At 37.2% G+C, this 10858-nt stretch overlaps 1 long non-coding RNA gene across 1 annotated transcript; it reads right to left on the bottom strand.

The window, feature by feature from the left end:
- Window positions 1–4007: 4007 nt before the first annotated feature.
- On the bottom strand, window positions 4008–10509 carry LOC125690902 (uncharacterized). The gene is made up of 3 exons (XR_007375826.1): window positions 10480–10509; window positions 5118–5192; window positions 4008–4036 (listed from the first exon to the last, which is right to left on the bottom strand). It is a non-coding gene; the product is annotated as an uncharacterized LOC125690902 (long non-coding RNA).
- Between the last annotated feature and the right edge of the window lie 349 nt (window positions 10510–10858).

Genomic DNA, 10858 nt, shown 5'->3' with positions numbered 1-10858 from the left:
AGATGGTATGGCATGAGCTGCTTGCTATTGTTCTCTCTTGTCTATATCCTCATGTTGATAAAAATGGTAAAATGAAATATATGCTCACAGCATTATGCAAGTATAGAAGATCTTCTTAACCTACCATCTGCTTGGCCTGGAAACTTGCAGTGGGATTGAGTGCATCCTCAGGAAGTTTACAGATGATACCAAGCTGAGTGGTGCAGTTGACAGCTAGAGAGAAGGGATGTTATCCAAAGGGACCTGGACAGGCTTGAGAGGTGGAACCATGCCAACCTCATGAAGTTCAACAAGACAAGTGCCAGGTCCTGCATCTGGGTCAGCACAATACAGGGTGGGCAGAGAGTGACTTGACAGCAGCCCTGAGAAGAACAACTTGGGGATGCTGGTATATGAAAGACTCAACATGAGCTGGCAATATGTGCTTGCAGCCAAGAAGGGCAACCAAGATTGCATCAAGAGAATTGTGACCAGTAGGTCAAGGGAGGTGATTCTGTCCCTCTGCTCTTGCAAGACCCCACCTGGAGTGCTGTGTACTGTTCTGGGGCCATCAACACAGGAAATGGAGTTGTTGGAGCAGATATAGAGGAGGATCACAAAGATGATCAGAGGGCTGAAACACCTCCCTTACAAGAACAGACTGAAAGAGTTGGGGCTGTTCAGCCCAGAGAAGAGAAGGCTACAGGGGGACCTTACAGTGACTTTCTAGTATCTCAAGGGGACCTGCAGGAAAGATGGGGAGGGATTTTTTACAAGGGCATGTAGAAACAGTTTGAGGAGAAATGGTTTTAAACTGAAAGAGGGTAGATTTAGACTAGATATTAGGAAGAAATTCTTAACTGTGAGCATGGTGAGACACTGGAACAGGTTGTCTAGAGAGGCTGGGGATGCCCCACGCTGGAGGCATTCAAGGCTGGGTTGGGTGGGGCTTTGTGCAACCTGGTCTTGTGGGAGGTTTCCTTGCCTACAGCAGGGAGTTACAACTAGATGACCTTAAAGAACCCTTCCAACCCAAGCCATTCTATGATTCTGCAAAGGGTGTAGCATGAAATGACATTGCTTTCTATGAACACCCATCTTCAGTACAGAATGTTTTCCTATTTTCTGCTATATTTTTTAAATAAAATATCCACATCTTGAAGCTAAAAGATATAACACAACATGCTAATGTTCAGCCTAATATTTTAATAAAAATACTGAATTGAAATAGTTGCTTCTGTGTGCACTTAAAAAGAGTTAATATGTATATCCCATCTGCATAGCATCAATGTTGGTAATGGCTATTTTGAAGTTTAGTCACTGTTTCTTAAAATTTTGTTTCATTAAGGTCCAACTGTAACTATATATTGATGTACTGAGATGTTTGGTTTAAAACCAGTATATTCCTAGTTTACCTGAAAATTGAGCTTTTCTCAGGGATCCGTATTTCAGAGTGTGGCGAGAGGAGCCACTGCTATTTGCTGAACTCTCACAGACTTTCTTCTTTCATCCCCTCTCTCATGGCTGGAGACTATACAAAAGAGAAGAAACATTACTAATAAATGGATCTATGAGGACTCTATGCTGACATGACCAATAATAAGTAATGTGCAGGAAATGGTAACTAATGGCAGCTGAGAATGTCTTCTTGCTCAAGGCAGTGCTCTGTCAGGGATGGATGAGCTGACTAGTGGCAAGAGGGCACAAATCTCCCCTGTGGTGCTGTGCAAAGGTAGGACTCTCAAAGGAGCAGGGTTACAGCTAGGTTAATTGCACTTTCTTCTGAGAAGCACAAGCAAGCGAGCATAGAGCATGAGCACAATACAGCTGTAATGCTTTCAGCTCAGGAGCTAACAGCTGAGACTATGTTGAGGTATTCTTGCATGCTGCTTCATTCATAGCGTTGGCCATATTCTCACAGTCTCAACTTGCTTCTTCCAACTAGAAATTTGTAACTCAAAGCCAGAGGCTCGAGCCACCACGTCTTCCCTATGGAATTATAAGATTAACACCATTTTGTTTTCTGTTGTCTTGACTCCAAGTCTCCCATTTACTATTTGTCTGTTTCATAGTCACATATTGTGTAAGGAAATTATTCAGAATAGCTAATGAGTCATTATTCCCTATTAAATATGTCTAGGGAAGTAGAGATAATGTCTGCATATATTATAATGGCAATTTCAGACTGAAGGTATAAATCTGGGTCACAATATACAGATTTGATATGTTGTGTAATTATATCCTGTTTAGATCTTACTCATTTTAAATATGGAACTAAAAAATAACTTTTCAGCTTTTGTCTACTTTGGGCAAGATATGGATCCAGTCAAGAATGAAAGCAGTTGTGATAAACTTCTCTGAAACCCAAGCATCTAATGTGAAAAAAGAACAGAAAATAGGTGACTACTGGTGCTCTGCAGAATCTGCTGTTAGGATGCCTTTCTATTACTGTGTTTTCACATTTTGTCTAATACATATTATGTTCTAACAGGTTTTCTTCAGTTTGTGGAACATTTTGTTTAAGTAAGCCAGACCATGCTAAATAGCCACAAAAGACTGGAACTTTCTTTGAACTCTTCTTGGAGACAAACGCTTATGCTTAATTTTAAATTGCTACCCTCCTTCTTTCCATTTGGAATTCTCCAAGTGTTCTAATTAGGTTTCCCTAAGGGTCAGAGAATATGAACAGTTTGAGCACAGTCTGGCTTTTTTAAGTGCTTGGAAATCTACTGTTATTGCTATTTAAGGAAACATAAGAGAAACTCAGCTGCCCTGGCTAGCATAGAATAATTAATAATAATAGCTATGCAGTAATGACAGATCCAGGTTAATTGCATACTAATTAAGAGCTACAGTAAAGCAAATGACTATTTGCATTTGAAATAATGTCTTGTGGCCACGGAAGCTCACAAAAAAATGTACGGTATCCTCTTGACAAGATCTCAAATGGGAATGAAATTCATTTGACGCATGTACTCGTGATCATTTAGTTTGAGAAGTCAGGGCTTTGAGAGGCTCTCTACAGTGAGACAGCAACAGTTGTTAACAGAGAATGGTTTGATAGGAGCTGAAGTTAAGTTCTGAAATGGTGAATGGAGAGAGAGGTTAGCAGAACTGGGAGTCAGTAAAAAAAATAATTAATGGACAGCACTGAGTACATGGAACTATTCAGCATGAAGAATTAGAATTCCAGTTAGTGACAACCAGGGAAGGAAGCAAGAGAGGTGTTCCTCTGTTAGCTATTCCTGGAAGCTTAAAAAGAAAATTAAGGAGCTTGTCAGTCAAAGGATGAATAGCTGAAAAGAGTGCTGACCAGCCATGAACTATGTAGAACTTGGTGCAGTTTGGAAAACTAGTTTGGGGCTGTATCTTAGGCATCTGTTAGTGTGCTGTGAGATAAAGAAAAAGGCATGACAGGTTATTTGGGAGAGCAGGGACACCTGATATATTAAATAATCAAAAAGATGAACTAAACACTCTGAAGAACTTCTCATGTTGCTATAAACAGGGAAAGAGTAAAGATATTCAGAAAGACAGCTTGCAGTCAGGCACTATTAACTATATAGGCTAACTGTAGGTTGTCATTCTGGATTTCTCCTGTGCCTTACTCTTTAAGGACTTCAGTCACATTTAAATTAGAACTGTTCCTCAGATGAGTGGGAGCAAAGGAATACGGATACTAAGAGAACAGAAAAAATAAATGGATTCAGATCTACTGCTTATATTTGAATATAGCTGAAAATCAAAGGATCTTGGATTTCACTTACAGAAAAATGATACGCAAAAATACAAAATTTGATACAAAATAATAAATACAGTGAAATAAAATAATGTCATGAAACAACAAATGCTGATAATTGAAATATATACATGTATAGTAATATTTACTTGTATTTAGTTTTTACTTACAAGCTCTATTTACATGTCTTAAAGACCAAATCCCTCCCCAGGAACACTGCAAGAGCATATAGACTTGCAGATGTCCCATTATATTTGGTAGAAGACTGGATCTTTCCTTCAACAATATCACACAGCATTTGCCCAGGAATTCCTAATCCTGGAAAAGATATAAATATCTCTTCACCATGGATACAGATGGAATGAGTTGACTGTGAACATCGTAAAATCATATAGATATTATAATAATGAAAAAATAATATGTGGGTAGGATATTTACTTACGTGTATTTTAGTGTTTCATTATTCAATTAAATTAAGGAAATAATACATAAATCCATTTGTCCTGCACTGGAATAGGAAAAGAAATACCCAACTGGATAAGTTGTGATTATTCTAATTACTGATTTATGTGCAAAATAATTTTGTATCTAGCTTTCAGAATTTCTTCTGAGTAAAATATTTAATCCAATATGACTTCTCTGAGGATGATCCATTAATGGAGTTTTTACAGTCCAAACTAATAAAAACTTTAAACAGAAATTGATTTATACTTGGTAATAAAGAAAGTAATAACTGAATTAAAACCATTAGAGTTTGAGAAGATTTGGCCATATAAAATTGTTTTGGCAGAAACCATCACTTTTAGCCAGAAAAATAAACTATATTTAAATATTTTTATTCGTAAATCTAGCTACCTATATCAAGGGGTTAGACTTGCAGGTCCAAGTTGACACTATAAATGAACTTTATTAGTGATACTGTGATTTATATCATCTAAAGAGTTGGTCTAAAATCATTAGCAAAGAATTACATCTAGTGTATTACATTATCATGCATTTTTGTCTGTAAAACTATATATCACCAAGTGCAGATTTTTCCACTGTTTTATTATGGACTCCTGGTTTCAATAGAAAAAGGAGTGACTCAAGAATTCTTCTTGATCTTGCCACAGAGCTACTGAATATGTTTTAAAATCATTAATAACAGCATATTCAGTTCTTCTAGCAGCTTAAGTGAACTTGAACTATGGGGTCTGATTTTATAAGAAGAACAATGACTTCATGCTCTTTGAAATCAGTGTGCAAATCTGAGAAACTGAAGAGTCAGAAAAAGCTAATGGAGTTGAAACTCTGCAGGAATTGAGAATGATAAATGTCCTGCAGCCTACACATATATACACATATGTATTACATATACCCCAATCTTTTGTCACTGTATAAATAAAAGTGGCAAGCTTACTTAAGCAGAAGGTGAAAGCATAGTTCTGTTATCCAAGGTATTTCGGGGACAGGGAACAGGTCAGGAAAACAAATGCTGCAAGCATATTAAAAGAATTAATAGGATTCAAAGTCACTCACTGATGGTAGGTAAAAGGAGGGGCATGTAGAAATTCATTTCAAAGAAGAAGACAGAGAATTGAGAGGTCTTTGGAAGAAAGCACTACTTCGTAAGTCTAACAATCACTTTTTGAAAGTACTCACATAAGTGGTACTTTAACCTTACACCGCAGTGACAACATCCTCACCAAATACATCACTTTGATGCTTTCACTGAAATTTATCAGAGGAATTTCTTTTTAAAAGTTAGATTTTCATCCTTAGCAGCCCAGCAGTTTCTGTTGGCTTCCATCTATCAGACCACCTAAGAAATGTGACTCACCAAGATATTTAAGATGTTTATCCCAGTTCATTAAACTAACAAAATGCATCTATGAAATGTTAAGCTCTACCTCCACTGAAATTCATAGACTGCTGTATGCACTTCACAGCAGCTGCTAATAATGCTGAGCCTTCTTCCAGGAGCTTCTGATGGAGCTGTGTAAAAACTGGGGTCCTGATGCTACTTTGAATCAGCAGAATAGGCCAGACCACAGAAGTAACACATAATGTAAGAAACCACTCAGATAAAAGCATATTTATTTATGCTGTTCGTGCTAGTGCAAGCCAATGCTTGATAGAAATAAATTGTTACTGCTTACACAGTAGATGAAAGTTACTATAATTCTGTTGAAAAAATATTTTTAACCCTGCTGTAAAAGGCATAACATACTCTGAGCACAGCATGTCAAGCTCCTGCTTTGTTAAACTTTTTGAAAGGTTAACAGTTGCCTCTCCCACACCTGGGATATTGTGCTTACTGCTGCAGAACTTCATGATTTTAACAAAATGTTGGTAAGTCTGATACTCAGGACTTCTATTATCTTAATATATTAAATACCACCTGCAAAACCAATGCTGAACACTTGTGAATCCAGTGTGAAGTAGTGCTTAATGCTAGGGAGAAGTTCTTCTGAGTTTTACATAAAAGAAGAAGAAAGCCGCTTGAAACAAAAAACGTGACTTTGGCTACATTTTACACTATATTTATTAGATTTTCAATTTGGTGCAGAGTTTCAGGGAATGCTTTTTGATATTTTTTTTTCTGAATCAGTATCATTTGTTTTTTTCCTGCCAACGTCAGTGAATACATTTAATACAATTTCCTAAGCAATGGTGCCAACTGCTAGGAACTCAGAAACTTAAAAATGCATAGAAAATACAGGTCTGACAAAGCATAAGTATCTTTGAATATCCATTTGTTCCTTGCAAATAATAGTATGTTACAACACTCTCCTAACTTCCCATATTTTTTAGATCTGGCTGACATCTGTTTCATCATTCTGACAATTTTGAATCATCAAAAGCAGAAAGGTGTTTCTCAGTCATCTTGCAAAAGAAGTGCTGGTTAATATTAAGTAATTTATTTCTCTCATTTACCACTGGTAATTTTTTTTTTTTTTTTTAATACTATTTTTGGCCCACAGAGTATTTTTTTTTATTTTTTTAATACTATTTTGGCCACAGAGTTTTGTATCACAGTGAGGGGTTCACTGCTGCTCCAGATACCCAGTTCATATGTTTTTATTAGATATGGCTGTTCTGGCAAGTAGCTTTTCTGAGCTTTTCTCATGTTCCTAACTGAAAGCAAGTATTTTTAACATAAGATAGTGTCCTTGGTTGCAAATACTGGATTTCTGAATATGCCAGACTAAAATGTCTGGTTGAATGAAAAATGCTTCCATATCTTTAAATCAACTTCTGATTCCTGTTGTGAGCACACATGTTCACTGTTGATATTCCTGTGAGCAACTGTGAAACAGTAAGGATTGACAATTTCTCTTTTATTGCAGAACTCAACCTTCTGTTGAGAAAGATAAATAGAGGAATTATTTTTCTTATTTTTACTAGGGAAAGAAGAAACAGAAAGAACATTTTTTAGAGAAATATACTGGAAATCTTACAGAGGGAAATGAATCTTTTACTGTTTCATTAGCTGTTGTAGATTGAAAAAAAAAATCTATTATTAAAAAAAATCTCACGCTTATTTTTTTCCCAACCCTAAGACAGCATCATCTATGTATCCTTACTACAGATTTTTTTTTCTCCTGTAGTTTTTAGATTTCTTCTTTACTTCTACAAAATGAGGTAGAATAATACTGTTGCTTTAGAAATTACAACAGATAACAGTACTCTGAAATTTCATTGATAGACTGCCTAAGAATTAGAAGATTTTTCTTTATACAACATGGTATATGTTCTACTTTTTCAGGTTTTGTTGAAAAGTGTCCACTGATTCAGGTTTCCTAAAACTCCTAGTGTATAGGTCTGGTATCTTCTACATCTAGATACCGGTATTTGCAGTATAGAAAGCAGTGATTTAAGGTATCTATATGAAAATGAAAAGTGAAAGAATATATATGAGGTAGAAGTAGTGAAAGGGCTTTTTTTCGTCTTTCCTGTGACACGCTTTCTACAATCTGAATGGAGCAGTAGAGTTGTCAAAAAAGTGAGTCTTGTAAATATTTTGATGAAATGGGTATATTGTTCTTGCAAATGATACAACAATGACTCCCTGCATTTCTTGCCTAGTAACCTCTGTCAGCAACTCATCACTTGTTCTCTTGCTTGCCTGAGCACTTTGACATATGTCAGTCCAGTGAGATACATGTGTCTTCCCGTATAATGAAAGAGTATCTGATTAAACTGAGCTTTGATATATTTAGCATGTTAAAAAATTTGTAAAAGAGACAATTAGTAAATTAGATGTGAAAATAGAGAAGAAGCCAGCAAATAAATGTGAATGCATGCTTGGCATATTCAGATGCACATGAATTAATTGCATGTTTTTACTATGTCTGTACTAAAAAAAAAAATTCATAACAGGTAATAAAAGATTGTAACACTTCCCCAGTTGTTCCTATGTCCCAGACCATATTAATAGTAGGCTAACATCACTTTCTGATCCTCTGATTTCTTCTCCACTTTCTTCTCCAACAAATAAATCAGACACCTTGGGGAATGTTTGTATCCCTTCCTACTCACTCTGATATTCTTTTTATCCAAATACAGTTGAGGCTCTGGATTCCATATGGATTTGACAAACTTCTTGGCTTCCAATTAAATTAGAATAGACTGCTATATGTTCTCTGAACTGCATGTACAGTTCTATTAAAAACAATTGCAATTGAAATCAATAACACCACTGAGTCTAGAAGGAACAGAAAGTTATTTGCTCAACACTTGAAGTATATTCAAACATGTAAAATATATTTTTTTTGTTTTAATTTCCAGATATAAATAAATAGGCATGGTAGACAAAAATCTGATGGAAATATCGAATGATGCTTGATCTTGTTTTACATTGGAAAATATGTTGGTGCTTGTTTGAGAATTCCTTGGTCACAGCCTGAACCAGTGGTTGAGCACCAGGTGAGAAGACATGGCTAACACAGGGAGCATAGGCTCAAGTGATGTGAACACCCAGGGTCCACCTCTCCTCACCTTCGTTTAAGGGTTAACAGCCAAAAGAGTAGTATTTCTATTTGGAGACTGTGCTATTCTTGAGACTTTATTAGCTTTTAGAGGGGTGAGGTTTTTTTTTTTCTTCCCTTCTTCTATATCCCTTTCTAAACCAGATCTTGATGAATACCTTTATAAATGTGCTCCTATCCTTCTAGAAGGTACCATCATCACCTTCTGTTGCTGTGTAGTGCTACTTTTTAGACAAACTGAGACAATTCAAAAGGAGAATAGTCAGTGTTAGGTACAGAATAGTGTTTTGTCTTTCATTGACTAATAGAAGGGGCTTTGTTGCCAGAATAGTAAGATAGCATAAGTGCCAGTATGAAGCATATATGGTCACAGTTACACTTTTGTTCTATATGGAACTAATGAGAGAGAAATTAATGACTAGTTTCAGGTGTCATTACACAAAAATAGTAGGCTTGCCAGTGAATTATTTGTTTTTTCCTTCTATTCTGTATTATGGCCACAGGAAACATCCAGCACTGCTTGTCCCCACTCAGGCACAAGGCTGCAGCAAGCAGAGCTGGGCCCCAGCTCCCTCCTGCCTTGTCTGCCTATGAACCTTGCACAGCCAGACTCACCTGTGCATCCATGGCTTGGCTTGTTACCATCCCTGTAGAGGTGTCTGAAGCTGCCCTGGTGCCCAGATGCACTACTCCAATGGAGCACTGTGATGAGTTCTGCATGCTTGGCCCTGCCTCACCCATTCAGGGGCACCCCATGTTCCCCCTGGAGGGAGCTGCTGGTACCCCCAGAATCTCAATATTCTGTGTTCTCACTTCAATAATACTTCACATCAAATACGTGTTTCATCTCCCTCTCCCATCCTCCTCCATCCTCCCTGAGAAAAAAAAAAAAAAAACCAAAAAAAACACAACCTTTTCTCTAACTATAATGTACACCTGGAGCTTTTAAAAGCAAGTGACAGGGGAATGAAAATAAATGCGTTTTTGTCAAATGAAATCCACAATACCACATGTTAGGTTACCTTTCTCAAGGCAATGCATCTAATTGCTGAGCAGTCAGTAAAACATTATTTAAGAACTGTCCTAAGTAATTCAATTAGGCTACTCCAGTTTGCTTAAACACACATTAATCTTTCATAGTGACATCAAATTTGCAAATACCTTGGGGAAAAATTCTGCAGTAAATCATTTGTAAATGTAATAAACATTTAACCTGTAAAATAATAGATGAGATAGAGGAGTTCAAAGAAGTTCTGGTTTATTCTTTTCTCCTTGATTTAAAAAAGAGAGATCAGAACTACTTAGTAATTTCTTTGTGCATTCACAGACAGAATCGACTGTGTTATGGTTGATGATTTTGGGGGTGGGGTCCAAATTGACAATGCTTACACTGTTGCTACCAACTGAGGAATAACCAGGCCAACTAAAACAGTGACAAATGTTTCTTTGCTGCCTCTCACAACATGGGCCGGAAGATCAGCCACCTCAAGGCCATGTATAGCTATGTGGGATCCTCTTGTATCCTTTTAGGGAAACCTGAATCCTCTGCTCCCTTTTCACAGAATTGCAGGGGCTGAAAGGGACCTCTGGAAATCATCTAGAGCAGGTAAGTTCAACCTGTGGTCTTAGTAGCGTGTGTGTAGCTTACAACACCCAGCAATTAGCACTGCTCCCTGCTGCTGTACCATCATGGCAATGCCTCTTAACATTAAGATGTTACAATCACAAAATAAGTAAGAGAGTTAGGCGAAGTGAACTATGAAAACAAAAGAGAATAAATAGAAGGCTTACCCTTATGCTAGGCTCACCACAAAACACCAGAAGGAGAAATCTCCAGACAAGATCCTTTCCCACTGGTAGCCAGCTCTTAAATAGGTCTAGGAGGGCTGGAGCCTGGCTCCACCTCTTCCGGCAGCACAGCTGAATTGCCTTCACCTGTGCTCCTCTGGCTGCCTCATGGCTTGCCTCAGGTGATCAATCACAGGTTCAGGCTGTGACTCAGTAGTTCCCATACAAAGTGGAAGTAGGAGAAATTTAATTATGACTGAAATAGTATTTATTGACAGAAATATATAGCTTATGAACTATAAAACAGGAAATGCTACTTTTTGTTTGCATGGCCTTAGACTAGACCTAGAGATGTGACCAGTGTGAAAATGTAACTGAGTAC

The sequence above is a fragment of the Lagopus muta genome, chromosome 3 (assembly GCF_023343835.1).
Source record: "Lagopus muta isolate bLagMut1 chromosome 3, bLagMut1 primary, whole genome shotgun sequence".
In the NCBI taxonomy this organism is placed as follows: domain Eukaryota; kingdom Metazoa; phylum Chordata; class Aves; order Galliformes; family Phasianidae; genus Lagopus; species Lagopus muta.
The sequence above is the reverse complement of the archived record's forward strand: the minus strand, read 5'-3'. Positions and strand labels throughout refer to the sequence as shown.